The sequence below is a fragment of the Physeter macrocephalus genome, chromosome 7, assembly GCF_002837175.3.
Source record: "Physeter macrocephalus isolate SW-GA chromosome 7, ASM283717v5, whole genome shotgun sequence".
In the NCBI taxonomy this organism is placed as follows: domain Eukaryota; kingdom Metazoa; phylum Chordata; class Mammalia; order Artiodactyla; family Physeteridae; genus Physeter; species Physeter macrocephalus.
The window spans coordinates 79050497-79066063 of record NC_041220.1 but is presented as its reverse complement, the minus strand read 5'-3'; the positions used below and the strand labels follow the sequence as shown (position 1 = coordinate 79066063).

The following is a 15567-nucleotide window of genomic DNA, read 5'->3' as shown; positions in this document are numbered from 1 at the left end:
ATTGAAAAGGGAGGGGAACAGAGGGAGGAAAAAACACAAGCATAATCACCACCCCCAGAAAGCAAGGGTGAAAAATTCGTGTGCCTGAAAACACTGAACATTTCACGTCAGAACACAGAAGAAGCAAACAAAGGAAGGCAGAGTTTAGGAAGACAAAAAAATGGAGCAGGTTTTGGGGACGGTCTAATAACACAGTGAATGCAAAAGGGCAGAAAACCTCGTTGCTTTTTCTTGGCACCTGAAAACTGAAGCTCTAAGCAGGGCAAAGGTCAGCGGCTGCGGTTCTACGTTGCAAACGTGGTGTCGTTTTTTTTGTGCTTCCGCCAGCGTGTTCTGACCGCATGTCGGCAGCGCCGGTTGCGACCAGGCAGCTTCGGTCCCGGCTGCGGCCGCGGCTACCGCCGACCCCTTTGTCTCCCGGCTCTGAGGCGGCCGCGCCGTGTCCGACACCCGAGCGCGCAGAGGGGCAGCGGGCCGCGCGCCCGGAAACCTCCCGCGGACAGCGCGGCGCGCGCGGAGACGCCGTTCGCGCGCCCGCCGCCGCCGTGGCTTTACACGCCTCGTGTCAACAGCTCAGTTAGGCTAAGCTGAGGCCGCTTGGCTCGCCCCGCGATCTCTCCCAACTTGCCGCTGGGACCTGCGAGCTGGCGGGCTCGCCCCGGCTCCCATTTCCTCCCCCGCCTCAACCAGCGAGTATGATCTTGTGTTTCTGTTTTGCTTTTGAAGATTGGGAGTGAAGAGGCTTATACACGGCTGTGTCTAACACGGTTACTGCGCAGCTTGTTTCGGCCGAAATTACGGGCCCCTTACTGCTAAATTCACCAGCTCAAAACGGCTCCCGCCTTCCCCGAAAACCCGACGCATTGAAAAGGGCTTGCTTCTCCGTGTGACCCCACAACAAGGAGAGGGGGAAACACGTCAGGCTTTCGGCCGAGCTTTTTTCGGGGGTGGGGGGCGGCTCAGATGCGGCAGAACCGGCCAGGCCAGGACCCGCTCTCAGTGGGCAGTGGGAGAGGCGGGAGCGCCCGCGGGCAGGGGTCGCCGGGACCGGCCCTGCGGGGCGGGCCGACGCGCCCCAGCGGAGCTCGGGGACGAACCAGAGGTCGTGGTCGGGAGCCGGCGTGGGTGGGGGAGGCGCAGAGCAGCGATCCACCTGGGCGACGTGGCAGCCATTCCCTACTCCCCGAGACCCCTCCCCATTCGGCCGCCCACCCGCCCTCTCGCGGCTGGTTGCTGCGAGGCTGCTCTTCCCCGGCCGGACGGAGAGCGGCAGTGTCTCCCCGCCGGGCGCCCGCCGCGCGTCTCCCCCCCGCGGCCGCCGCTGCTCGCCAGCCCTGCGCCGTGCCGGAGAGCGCAGTGGCGGCGGCGGGAAAGGGCTGCGAAATCGCGGCGCTGCGTCTCACACTCGACGACGCGGCCTCGGCCTCGACGCCCTCGGCCCGTTCCCGGAGCAGGTAAAGGCGGCGGGTGGGAGGCGGGGCGGCGGGGCTGGGCTGAGGGTCCGGGAGGGAAGGAATCCCGGAGTCCCCGAATCCGAGCGGAGGGCCTGAGGTAAGCGGCGGGAGGCGCTGCCACCGAAACCCCAATCCCCGAACGTGGGGGGCCGGCGCGGGCAGTCCGGTCCGCGGGCCCGGTCGCCCGGACGGAAGGGAAGTGAGGCGTCGGTGAGGGGCGGGCCATGGCGCGCCGCCCGAGGTCGGGCGCAGGCGGAAGCCGCGGTCGAGTTCCCGGCCCCCCAGTCCCTGGCGGGCCTCCAGGCCCTTGACACACCCCTCTCGCCCCCAGTAGCTTCCCTGTCAGTTCCCGCCTGGACTTGACCTCGAGGCCCTCCGAGCGCCTTCGGCTTTTCCCAGGCGGATCCTTCTTGGAACTTCGGGCCACCCTCCCGAGCACGTAGTCCTAGCAGAGCTGTTTATTTACTCACTTCCAATCTAAACACAGCCTCTTCGCACGTTCCGAGTTTGGATACTGCGGGGAGGCATTCCCGGTTCCCGGTGTCTGTGCCGCTTGGATCGTCGTCCACACCCCCTCCCCCACGGCAACTTTGATCCTCGCTGGGTCCCTCCTTGAGCCCTACCGTGATCCGGACCCTCTCCTAGAGGTCCGTGTGGAAATCCGTCTTGGATAGAGTGAGTCACTCGACCTGGGGCAGTTTATTTCTTAAGCTCTTGGTAAAAACGTGGTGTTTTTTGTTTTTTTTCCCTCTCCGAAAGAGAGAGTAATTTAAAAAAAAAAGTGTAAACGCCCGATCGCGCTCACTGTTGGCTTTAAAGAATCTTCTTTTCGGCAACAGTCTTTAGAACTAGGATCTGATATTTGTGACACGGACAGGTTTGTACACATTCTCGCCATGCAGTGGTTGTAATGTCTCCATAGCACAGTTCTGACTTGAAGGTAGGATTGGCTGGTTTTTCTACTCGACATCTTTAAGCCAATCAAGAAGCGCTGCTTGCCTGGAAACTGGATAACTCAGAAAAGGTGGGGATTGGTTGAGCTCAGAGAAAAAAATCCTGGACATGAACCTGGCTTCTCAGAAAAAACTGATTTGCAGCTGCCTCTCTAACCCCACTTTAAAAAAAATGTTACCTTTTCATCTCAACAGCAGCCGTTTCATTCTGCTTTTATTATTTCCACTGTTTTCCTATCAAACGCCCAGCTCTCTTTTTAACTCATTTTAACTTTCATCCTTCAGTTTTCAATGAAAGAATCCTTAAATGCCTTAAGAAATATAAACATCATGTGTTGGTGTTTTGATAATAAGCGTGGTTTAATTTTCTTACGTTGTCCGTTGTTAAAAGTCAGAAATCAACAATTTTTTGTTCCTGTGCCAGAGCCTTTATTATTCAAGTGGCTGTGCTAGGATGGGGGGCTGCCGTGATGGAGATGGTGAAAATAATAGGAAAGAAGTGGCTGCTTTTTCTGCATGGATGCTACACTTTAGTTCATGAAAAAAGACTAACGTATAAAACAAACAAAACCCAGGACAAATCAGCATTTAGTAATTACGAATGTCAGTTTGTGCACCTGTTGACTTTAATTGCTTTGAAGGGGAGAGTAAAGGGGACCGAGCACTGGACTTCATAGAAAAAGTGGGCTTAAGTTATGGAATGTTTTTTTCTTTATTAAAGTAGGCATAGTATCTGTACACAGTAGAGGTTAAATAAATATTATCAGTGTAGGTGCAGTAGGTAGTATTTTTTTAATACTATCTGAGGATTTTCCTTCTCTTAAAATCTCCCCTTTCGGGCTTCCCTGGTGGCGCAGTGGTTGAGAGTCCGCCTGCCGATGCAGGGGACACGGGTTCGTGCCCCGGTCCGGGAAGATCCCACATGACGCGGAGCGGTGGGCCCGTGAACCATGGCCGCTGAGCCGGCGCGTCCGGAGCATAGGTCCGGAGCCTGTGCTCCGCAATGTGAGAGGCCACAACAGTGAGAGGTCCGCATACCGCAAAAAAAAGAAAAAAAAAAAACCTCCCCTTTCTTCTTGATTATCTATGGTTATGCATGTCTTTTGATATGCAAAGCAGTTAGAAGAGAGCTACCATCTTTGCCTTCCTTCTATTCAGCTTTTTATATGCAAACTCACATTCTAAGTCTTGGGAATAATCTTAGTTTGTCAGGTCAAACATTAAATCTTAGCAGATCACATTATTAAATGCCTTTAGTAGTTTTATTAGGAATTAAAGAAGAGATTGAATTTTTTTTTTTAATATTTATCATGCCAGTCTATGAGTAAGCCAGACGTCATTAGAATTATATCTGGGGCTTCCCTGGTGGCGCATTGGTTGAGTATCCACCTGCCAATGCAGGGGACACTGGTTCGATCCCTGGTCTGGGAAGATCTCACATGCCGCAGAGCAACTAAGCCAGTGCGCCACAACTACTGAGCCTGTGCTCTAGAGCCCATGAGCCACAACTGCTGAGCCCATGCACCACAACTACTGAAGCCCACGCTCCTAGAGCCCATGTGCCACAACAAGAGAAGCCACCGTAATGAGAAGCCCGTGCACTGCAATGAAGGATAACCCCCTCTCGCCACAACTAGAGAAAGCCCGCGTGCAGCAACGAAGACCCAACACAGCCAAAAATAAATAAATAAAATAAGTAAATTAGAAAAAAAAATTATATCTGGACTCTTTTAATAACAGTCCTTCCATCTTTTATCGGATTTTTGTAGCCATACCATTTAATTTTATAATGTTACTTTCATAATATGATATAGTATTTAGTAGAATGAATTTCTCCTATGTGTCTTTAAAATTTTTTTTAATATATCTGCTCTATTTATTAAATTTAATAATTAGTTTGGGAGACTGACATGAATAATATTTAATTTTTCTGTTCTGAAGCAGCATATCTTTTAAAAATTTTTTTCTTTTGTCTTTGAATTTGTTTCTTCCGCTTGTAGTGTCTTAACTGTTCTCCGTGTCCTCCTCCCCCTAAACTCTCTGCTAACCTACTTCAAGATTTAGGTGGTACATGTTGTAAAGTCTTCTTTCCTTCCTTCCCCCAGCAGAGATAATCACGTACTCATTGTATTACCTCTGAACCATTATATTGAGCTACCTCCTCCCTATTGTAACTGAGTTTCACTGAATTTTACTCAATTTTTTTTCTCTAACACTAGTCTCAACGCTATAGTTGTATTGGTATTAAATAAATATTGGCATGAATAAAGGAGATATTTTACTTTAAAAAATATTTTTCCCAGTTACTATCTGTATGCTGATAATTCTTAAATCTCCAACCCAAAGCTCTTTCCTGATAACTGACTCGTATATCATCTATCTTCATGACATGTTCATTTGTATGCTCCCACAGGTAACTCAAACTGAGCATATCCCAAACTGTAGTTATTATCAACCTTCCCTCTCCCAGCCTCAAACCAAAAATATGAAACAAACTACGTCTTCTTTCTAGGGGAAGATTAAATGAGGTAATGCATGTGTGCTAAGAATTGGGTAAATAGTAGGCGCTGCTAATAATAACTTGGCAGAAACATGGGCTATTCCTTTTCATCTCTTTTTCGCTTCATATTCTGATTGATCACTGAGCCCTGTTGAATTCTTTCTCCTTAATATCTCTTGAACCTGTGCCTTTTCCTCTATTCCCAAGGCTAACATCCAGCTCCATGGTTAGCATCATCTCTTACCTGGATTGCCGCAATAGCCTTCTAAGTGGTTATCCCTTCTTTCAGTCTTGCCTTCCAATCCACTTTTCCCACTGTAGCCAGAGTAATCTGTCTAACACATTTAAACCTGTAACTCCCCTGCTAAAAACTTTTGTTTTTCGGCCACACCGTGCAGCTTGTGGGATCTTAGTTCCCTGACCAGGGATCAAACCTGTGCACCCCTGCAGTGGAAGCACAGAGTCCTAACCACTGGACCGCCAGGGAAGTCCCAAAACATTTTTTATGTGTGACTTTTCATTGCCTTCAGGATAAAATCTGAACTTTTTTTTAAAAAATTTAATTTAATTTATTTATTTTTGGCTGCATTGGGTCTTCGTTGCTATGCACAGGCTTTCTCTAGTTGCAGAGAGAGGGGGCTACTCTTCGTTGCGGTGCATGGGCTTCTCATTGCGGTGGCTTTTTTTTTTTTTTTTTTTTTTTTTGCGGTATGCGGGCCTCTCACTGTTGCGGCCTCTCCCGTCGCAGAGCACAGGCTCCGGACGCGCAGGCTCAGCGGCCATGACTCACGGGCCCAGCCACTCTGCGGCACGTGGGATCCTTCCGGACCAGGGCATGAACCCGTGTCCCCTGCATCGGCAGGTGGACTGTCAACCACTGCGCCACCAGGGAAGCCCTGAACTTCTTAATTTGGCTTTCAGGATCATGATCTGGCATGTTTACTTCTTCATCCTCTGTCACTTTCTCCTTTTGCCCTCCATGTGCTGCTAGTCATAAACAGTTACTTGGATTTCTCCCTCAAGATGCCACGTTCGTTAAATCTAGGCCTGAGTACAGAAGCTTTCCTCTGTCTGGAATGCCTTCCTTAGCTCCCTGCTTCCTTCCCCTTTGGTTTTGTTAGCTCATACTTTCAGGTCTCCATAGAGGTGATAACCTCTCTAGGGAAGCCAGCCCTCTACTTGTTTGCCTAGCATTCTACATTCTCATTGTAATTGCTTATTGTTATCTCACCATGTACTGGTTAGGGTGTAACAAAGAAAGAGGTAAATTGACTATCTTAAAAAATGATGTGAGGGACTTCCCTGGTGGTCCAGTGGTTAAAACTCCATGCTTCCACGGCAAGGGGCACAGGTTCCATCCCTGGTCAGGGAACTAAGATCCTGCAAGCTGCGCGGCATGGCCAAAAAAAAAAAAAAAAGTGATTTGCATAGAGTGTATTAAAAAGGGAGTTAAATAGTAATTTGGGGGTTTACCTAGTAGGGAAGAGAAAGACATTATATCTGATAGATGAAAGTTTTCTAAGAAGGAAAGGCATACTAAGTAGGTCCTTTTACAGTTTCAGTGAAGTATACCTTTACATATAATTTCCATCTTATTCAGTTTCTCTGAATATTAGTTAGAGGTTATTAGTTAGGACTTTTTGGATTGCAAATAACAGATACAGTTTGAAATGGCCTATGGATGGAAAAGTTACTGGTTCAGTAACCATATAACAGAAAGTGTATGGATAGAGATGGCCATAAGGAGCTAAGGTGGGAATTTGCCCATAGTTAGATCCTTCCTATAAATTTTTTTTTTTTTAGCTGCACCCCGTGGCACGTGGGATCTTAGTTCCCCGACCTGGGACCTGGCAGTGAAAGCTCCGAGTCCTAACCACTAGTCCTAACTACTGGCACCATCTCTCCTACTGCAGATATGCTTCTTTACAACAAGGACCTGGTTCCTGGCGCACAGGCTTAACTACTTAGAGACTCATGTCAGAGGATCTAGGTAGAGTTGCTCACATGCCTGTCCTTTGACCACTTCCTGCAGCTGAGGGGATGAGGTACTATGCCTAGTTCAGCCTAGATCGTGTGATGTGCTTACTTATACAGCCAGGGGTCTATTAGCAGGAATCAGGCCCCTGGTGGAGTAGGGGGGGAGTTCTGGGCAGACACAAAGAATATCCATTCTAAATCTTAACCACCCTTCTGACTTTCAATTTATTTTCCTAGATATTTTATTCATGGGAAAGAGATGCCCTGTATTATGGACCTGAGTATTCCAGGTACCGAAATGGTAAGTCCAGTATTTTAAAGAACTAAATTGGCTTTTTGGTTTGTGCTGGCATATAACAAATATTTGTTAAGCTTTTGTTTGCTAAATAGAAACACATTGTGAGATGCTTATAGACTAGTAGTCTAAATAAATAAATACAAAGGTGCTAAGGTAGAGGCGTATCTAGGATGCAGTGGCAGCTCTGTGTAAATCAGACTTTGGGATAGTGGAAAACTTTCCTGAAAGAAAGTTAATTGAGGCAAGAAATATGGGTTGGGTGGGATGAGGTAGAGGGACTTTTGTGTAGAACATGTGTGAGGCACAGAGATGTGAGATGGGCCAGGGGCCCATCTATCTAATTTTTTGGGAAACAAATAATTAGATACAGGATGGGCCAGGGGCCCATCTATCTAATTTTTTGGGAAACAAATAATTAGATACAGGACGAGTAGAGAGTACCTGGGGAGGAGTAGAGGAAGAGTACGTTAGGGGTAGGTAAGGGACCAAATCATAGAAGCCCTTGAATGGTTTACCAAGGAGTTGGAACTTGATCTTGAAAGCTGTGGAGTCATTGAAGCATTTTAAGCTGGAACTCTCAGGCTTGAAGTGCCTGTGTAATATACACGCAGATATGTCTGTCAGGCAGATCTCGGAGAGACAGCAGTGAGCGGTCCTGAAGAGAGATCTTAGTTCTCTGCCCAGGAATTGAATCTGGGTAGCCTGGAAGAAAACCAGGAATCCTAGCTGCTAGACCACCAGGGGCTAGAGGCTAGAAGCAAAGTGGCCCTGGCTCTTGCCCCCGTTTGAAAGCAGGAATGTTTCAAGGAGGCAAAAACTGTAAAAACAGGTACAAATTTTATTATTAGAGACGCAACACAACAAGTGGGAGAGCACACAGAGAAACAGTTTATTTAAGCCTGAAGCAAGGCAGAAATATACATTCGGAGAGAAAGGATATGAGTCTCTTCTTTAATGAGGAGGAGCGCAGTAAAGAGGTGATTTAAATCACTTATATAGGACAGTCCTTCCCGGTCTTTGTTTACTTTAGGCCAATAATCTTGTTTCTTTTTTCACATCTGACCTGTCTAGGACTCTCCCCAGCATTGGTGCGTAACTTTTTGCTAAGATGGATTCTACCGCAGAAGGCTGTTGGGGGTATGTCCACACTTATTATGGGGTGGCGCCCCCTCCCTTTTTTGACCCCTCAAGGAGCCTTCCTGTGCATGTGCAGACAGGGAAGTTTTCGTCGACCTCAGGAGTGGTCATCTTTTTTTTTTTTTTTTTTTTAACTTGTTCAATACGTTTATTACTGTCTTTATCTGAAAAATCTTCATAGAAATTGTGGTTTGCTGCACAAACTATCATATCTCCTTCTATACGGGCATAAGCAATCTGACAAATGATATCTCTGTTAGTTACACGAACTATCATTCTGTATTTGGGTGTGTTGTACTTATTTTTATCTTGAATTACCAATCATTTCCGAGCATAGTAGTCAGTTTTGCCCTCTCGCCGTCTTCTAAATTTCACTTGGTATCTCTTGAAGTAGGCCTTATTCTTGACAACTTTAACAAACCCCATACTGTAGAACAGAAGCTCTAGCCGTCACTGAGCTGCAGAACCAGCACGGCTCTGGGGGCGGCGGGTGGCGGGGGGACAAAAAAAAACCATCTTATCTTTTTACTTCAGCAAAGCTCAGCTCTTGCCACTAACTTTGTCCTTGGAGTGTCTAGGGAAAACAAAGCTTCAATTTTACTCCACTTGACAAACACCAGCTGTCTAGCCCAGGGGCCCATCTATCTCCTATCTCAAGGCAGTTAACTATATTGGAGTTTGGGAGAGAATTCTTGGCTGGAGTCATAGGTACTGAAGCCATGATTTGGATGGGCCTAGAAAAAGGTGGTGGAGCGGAAGGTTGGGAACAGAACCCAGGGTAACAATGACACTGAAAGAGTGAGCATGAGAAAAGCAATCAATGAAGGAGACTGAGAAGGGGCAGCCAGAGAAAAACCAGTAGATGTAGGTGGCAGATTGCATTGGATCAAGAAGTCAACAGAAAGTGGGAAGTTGAAACAATAAATTGTAAACTGCTTTTATTTTAAGGAACTGAAACTGTCTAGTAAATACTGGGAGTTTGGATAGTCTGAGTTAAGAATTCTCTTCATTGTTCTCAATTCAGGGTGTCTTGAGAAACCAAATTTCAAACAGTATTTCCACTATAGGAATTTGAACTTTTTAGAATTAGAATTTTTAAAGATAGGGAGGAGAGGATGGAGGCTTTTTGGAGGGTGGTAGTTGGTAGGAAAGAAGTGGTTGAATAGGGCATGGATATGGTTTATGTACAACCAGTCATATTGGGGTGTACAGAACACCTAGTAGAGTATTCTGCGTATAGTTTCTGGAGCTATAAAGATTCAGTTAATCTATTTTATCAGGAGACCTAGAGTTGATAAATGATGGTGTAGTTGTAATTAAATTTATACTTCTTGGGATTTCTATTTGTGATTTTCTTTTCTGTTCTATTTCTGACTTAACCTCTCTTGAGTGAACATTTTCTTTCCCTTCCCTTACATTTGTTTTTCTTTGTAGTTAAACGCCTTATAGATTTTTTAAAAATTGTAATAAACGTATAACAAAATTTATCATCTTAACTATTTTTAAGTGAACAGTATAGTAGTGTTAATACAGTAAGTTCCCTACATATGAACAATTTCCATTCTGAGGACGTGTTCATAAGTCCAACAAAGTTAGCCTGGGTACCCAACTAACAATCGGCTGTATAGTACTGTAATATAATAGATTTATAATACTTTTCACACAAATAATGCATAAAAAAACAAAAAAAGTAAACATTTTTAATCTTACAGTACAGTACCTTGAAAAATACAGTAGTACTGTACAACATCTGGCATACAGGAGCTGGCATTGAGTGAACAGGCAAGAAGAGTTACTGACTGGAGGAGGGGGAGGAGGTGGGAGATGGTAGAACTGAAGGATCGTCAGCAATAGGAGACAGAGGGCAAGCTGCAATTTCACTCACGCCTTACTTGATTGGACATGAGAGCACATGTTTGCATCTTTGGAAGTTCACAACTTGAAGGTTTGTATGGAGGGGACTTACTGTATATACATGGTTAATACAACAGGTCTCTAGTACTTTTTATCTCGCAGAACTGAAACTCTATACCCATTGAACAACCCCCCCTTCCCCACCTCATCTCTAGCCCCTGGCATCTGTCATCCTACTTTGTAAGAGTTTGACTACTATATTTGTTTACTGAGGTATAGTTAATGGACAATATTATATGTTTCAGGTGTACAGCATAGTGATTGACCATTTTTAAAGGTTATACTCCATTTATAGTTATTATAAAATATTGGCTATAGTCCCTGTGTTGCACAATACATCCTTGTAGCTTATATATATACATATATATATTTTAAATATCTTTATTGAAGTATAATTGCTTTACAATGGTGTGTTAGTTTCTGCTTTATAACAAAGTGAATCAGTTGTACATATACATATATCCCCATATCTCCTCCCTCTTGTGTCTCCCTCCCACACTCCCTATCTCACCCCTCTAGGTGGTCACAAAGCTCCAAGCTGATTTCCCTGTGCTATGTGGCTGCTTCCCACTAGCTATCTATTTTACATTTGGTAGTGTATATATGTCCATGCCACTCTCTCACTGCGTCCCAGCTTACCCTTCCCCCTCCCCATGTTCTCAAGTCCATTCTCTAGTAGGTCTGCGTCTTTTTTTTTTTTTTAACATCTTTATTGGAGTATAACTGTTTTACAATAGTGTGTTGGTTTCTCCTTTACAACAAAGTGAATCAGTTATACATATACATATGTTCCCATATCTCTTCCCTCTTGCGTCTCCCTCCCTCCCTTTATTCCCATCTTGCCCCTAGGTTCTTCTGACGATTTTTTTTTTTTTTTAGATTCCATATATATGTGTTAGCATATGGCTTGTAGCTTATATTATACATAGTAGTTTGTACCTCTTAATTCCCTACACCTATCTTGCCCCTCACCCCTTTCCCTCTCCCCACTGGTAACCACAGATTTGTTTTCTATATCTGTGAATCTGTTTCTTTTTGTTATATTCATTAGTTTGTTTTATTTTGTAAATTTCACATATAAGTGGTATCATACAGTACTTGTCTTTCTCTGACTTATTTCACTTAGCATAATATCCTCCAAGTTTATCCATGTTGTTGCAAATGGCAAAATTTCATTCTTTTTTATGGCTGAGTAGTATTCCATTGTGTATATCTTCTTTATCTCTTCATCTGTTGATGGACACTTGGGTTACTTCCATATCTTGGCAATTGTAAATACTGCTGCTGTGACCACTGGGGTGCATCTATCTTTTCCAATAAGTGTTTTCATTTTTTCTTACATATACCCAGGAGTAGAATTGCTAGGTCATATGGTAGTTCTAATTTTAGTTTTTTGAGAAACCTCCATACTGTTTTCCACAGTGGCTGCACCAATTTACATTCGCGAGGGTTCCCTTTTTTCCACATACTCACCAACATTTGTTATTTGTGTTCTTTTTTTTTAATTAAAAAAAATTATTTATTTTATTTATTTATTTTTGGCTGTGTAGGGTCTTTGTTGCTGCACGTGGGCTTTCTCTAGTTGAGGCAAGTCGGGGCTACTCTTTGTTGCGGAGCGTGGGCTTCTCTTGTTGCAGTTGCAGAGCATGGGCTCTAGGCGTGTGGACTTCAGTAGTTGTGGTGCATGGGCTCAGTAATTATAGCTTGTGGGCTCTAGAGCGCAGGCTCAGTAGTTGTGGCACGCTGGCTCGGCTGCTCCGCAGCATGTGGGATCTTCCCAGACCAGGGCTCGAACCCATGTCCCCTGCGTTGGAAGGCAGATTATTAACCACTGCACCACCAGGGAAGCCCCTGTGTTCTTTTTGATGATAGCCATTCTGACAGGTGTGAGGTGACATCTCTTTTTTTTTTTTTTTTTTTTAAGTCTTTATCAAATTTGTTACAATATTGTTTTAACATCTTTATTGGAGTATAACTGTTTTACAATAGTGTGTTGGTTTCTCCTTTACAACAAAGTGAATCAGTTATACATATACATATGTTCCCATATCTCTTCCCTCTTGCGTCTCCCTCCCTCCCTTTATTCCCATCTTGCCCCTAGGTTCTTCTGACGATTTTTTTTTTTTTTTAGATTCCATATATATGTGTTAGCATATGGCTTGTAGCTTATATTATACATAGTAGTTTGTACCTCTTAATTCCCTACACCTATCTTGCCCCTCACCCCTTTCCCTCTCCCCACTGGTAACCACAGATTTGTTTTCTATATCTGTGAATCTGTTTCTTTTTGTTATATTCATTAGTTTGTTTTATTTTGTAAATTTCACATATAAGTGGTATCATACAGTACTTGTCTTTCTCTGACTTATTTCACTTAGCATAATATCCTCCAAGTTTATCCATGTTGTTGCAAATGGCAAAATTTCATTCTTTTTTATGGCTGAGTAGTATTCCATTGTGTATATCTTCTTTATCTCTTCATCTGTTGATGGACACTTGGGTTACTTCCATATCTTGGCAATTGTAAATACTGCTGCTGTGACCACTGGGGTGCATCTATCTTTTCCAATAAGTGTTTTCATTTTTTCTTACATATACCCAGGAGTAGAATTGCTAGGTCATATGGTAGTTCTAATTTTAGTTTTTTGAGAAACCTCCATACTGTTTTCCACAGTGGCTGCACCAATTTACATTCGCGAGGGTTCCCTTTTTTCCACATACTCACCAACATTTGTTATTTGTGTTCTTTTTTTTTAATTAAAAAAAATTATTTATTTTATTTATTTATTTTTGGCTGTGTAGGGTCTTTGTTGCTGCACGTGGGCTTTCTCTAGTTGAGGCAAGTCGGGGCTACTCTTTGTTGCGGAGCGTGGGCTTCTCTTGTTGCAGTTGCAGAGCATGGGCTCTAGGCGTGTGGACTTCAGTAGTTGTGGTGCATGGGCTCAGTAATTATAGCTTGTGGGCTCTAGAGCGCAGGCTCAGTAGTTGTGGCACGCTGGCTCGGCTGCTCCGCAGCATGTGGGATCTTCCCAGACCAGGGCTCGAACCCATGTCCCCTGCGTTGGAAGGCAGATTATTAACCACTGCACCACCAGGGAAGCCCCTGTGTTCTTTTTGATGATAGCCATTCTGACAGGTGTGAGGTGACATCTCTTTTTTTTTTTTTTTTTTTTAAGTCTTTATCAAATTTGTTACAATATTGCTTCTGTTTTATGTTTTGGTTTTTGGGGAGCGTTTGGGAGCGAGGCATGTGAAACCTTAGCTCCCTGACCAATCAAACCCACACCCCGTCCCTTCATTGGAAGGCGAAGTCTTAACCACTGGACCATCAGGAAAGTCCCTCATGTGGTTTTAATTTGCATTTCTCTGATGATTAATGATGTTCTGTAGGCCATCTGTATGGAACTTGACTACTTTAGATACCTCATGTAAGTAGAATCATACACTATTTGTCTTTTTGTGACTGACATATTTCACTTAGCATAATGTCCTCAAGGTTCATCTATGTTAGAGCATATGACAGGATTTCCTTCTTTTTAGAGGCTGCATAATGTTTCATTATGTATATGTGTGTGTGTATCCCACATTTTCTTTCTTTTTTCTTCTTTTTCTTTCTCTTTATTAATTTGGCTGCATCGGGTCTTAGTTGTGGTGTGCAGGCTTCTCTCTAGTTGTGGCGCACGGGCTCCAAAGTGCGAGGGCTCAGTAGTTGCATTGCACAGACTTAGTTGCCCTGCGACACGTGGGGTCTTAGTTCCCTGACCAGGGATTGAACCCGCGTTCCCTGCATTGGAAGGCAGATTCTTAACCGCTGGACCACCAGGGAAGTCCTTCCCACTTTTCTTAATCCAGTTTTCTATTGATGAACATTTAGGTTGCACGAACTTTTTAAAAAATTACTTATATGTTCTTCTGTATCAACTAGTCTGCTGTAAACTCCTTGTGTGTATTTCATTTCAATTATTGTATCTTTCAGCTCTTACTGGTTCTTTTTTATATTTTCTTGTTTCTTGTTAATATTTTCACTGTGTTCATCTCAATTTTTTCCAGGTTCAGTTAGCGTTCTTATTACTAATGCATTGAACTCTTTATCTGGTAAATTATTTATCTGTTTCATTGGCTGTTTTTTTTTTCCCCCAGGGTTTTTTTTCTTATTTTTTCATTTGAAAGAATCCCTTTGCCTTCTCATTTTGTTCAACTCACTCTGTCTCGATGAAATTAGGATACCTATCCCAGTCTTGAAGGGGTGTCCTCTGCATGTGAGTATGGGTCACATCTTCCCCCAGGGTGTGCTGGAAGCTATCACCTTGGTGTGAGGTGGGACTAGAGATTGAGAGGCTAGAACCAGAGACAGGTGTGAACTGGGGCTTCTCCCATGTTCACTGGCCATCACCACCCTATTATGGGCATTGTCAGGTCCCAAGGTGTTGGAGTTATAAATCCTGAGGGTCGGGTCCTAGCTGGTCTGTTCTCTCTAAGTGTGCACTCTCCCCATGCCTGGCAATGGGGAGCAGCATTGAAGCAAGAGGAGCTGGATCGTGTGCCTGGTCCAGGCTGGGACACACACTGGGACAGTGCTGGTATGCCAGTCAGAGCTCAAGACAGCTCCTTATCCAACATCTCCATGAGCACTAGCAATGGCTGCCCTTTACCCCTTTCAGTACAGTGCTGGGCCCAAGTTGGCTCTGTCCCCCACGTGTGAGATTGCATGGACTTTTAATTTGCTTCTACCTCTTGACTATTGTGAATAATGCTGCAGTGAACATGGGTGTGCAAATATCTCTTGGAGATCCTGTTTTCAATTCTTTTGGACGTATGCACAAAAGTGGGATTGCTGGATCATATTCTATTTTTACTTTTCTGAAGAACCTCCATACCGTTTTTCATAGTAGCTGCACCGTTTTACATTCCCACCAACGGTACACAATAACTTTATTTATTTATTTATTTGGCGGCGTTGGGTCTTCGTTGTTGCACGTGGGCTTTCTCTAGTTGCGGCGAGTGGGGGCTACTCTTAGTTGCGGGGCGCGGGCTTCTCATTGCGATGGCTTCTGTTGTTGCAGAGCATGGGCTCTAGGCACATGGGCTCAGTAGTTGTGGCTCGTGGCTCTAGAGTGCAGGCTCAGTAGTTGTGGCGCACGGGCTTAGTTGTTCCACAGCATGTGGGATCTTCCTGGACCAGGGACTGAACCCATGTCCGCTGCATTGGCAGGTGGATTCTTAACCACTGCACCACCAGGGAAGTCCCCACAATAACTTTAACTTTTTTTTTTTTTTTTTTTTTTTGTGGTACATGGGCCTCTCACTGTTTTGGCCTCTTCGGTTGCAGGGCAC

General features: G+C 44.5%; 1 protein-coding gene across 12 annotated transcripts in view; it reads left to right on the top strand.

The window, feature by feature from the left end:
• The first annotated feature begins 567 nt into the window (after positions 1-567).
• Positions 568-15567, top strand: part of N4BP2 (NEDD4 binding protein 2) — an 87069-nt gene continuing 72069 nt past the window's right edge. For 3 of the 12 annotated variants that reach the window (XM_055086079.1, XM_055086078.1, XM_055086077.1), the window contains exons 1-4: positions 1313-1454; positions 1942-2129; positions 7122-7185; positions 8254-8319. The gene's annotated coding sequence lies outside the window, so the exon portion shown is untranslated. Of the gene's footprint in view, positions 694-1306; positions 1455-1941; positions 2130-7121; positions 7186-8253; positions 8320-14428; positions 14493-15567 lie in introns of those variants that run through there. The other 9 variants (XM_028492034.2, XM_055086081.1, XM_055086082.1 and 6 more) reach the window with 8 other exon arrangements.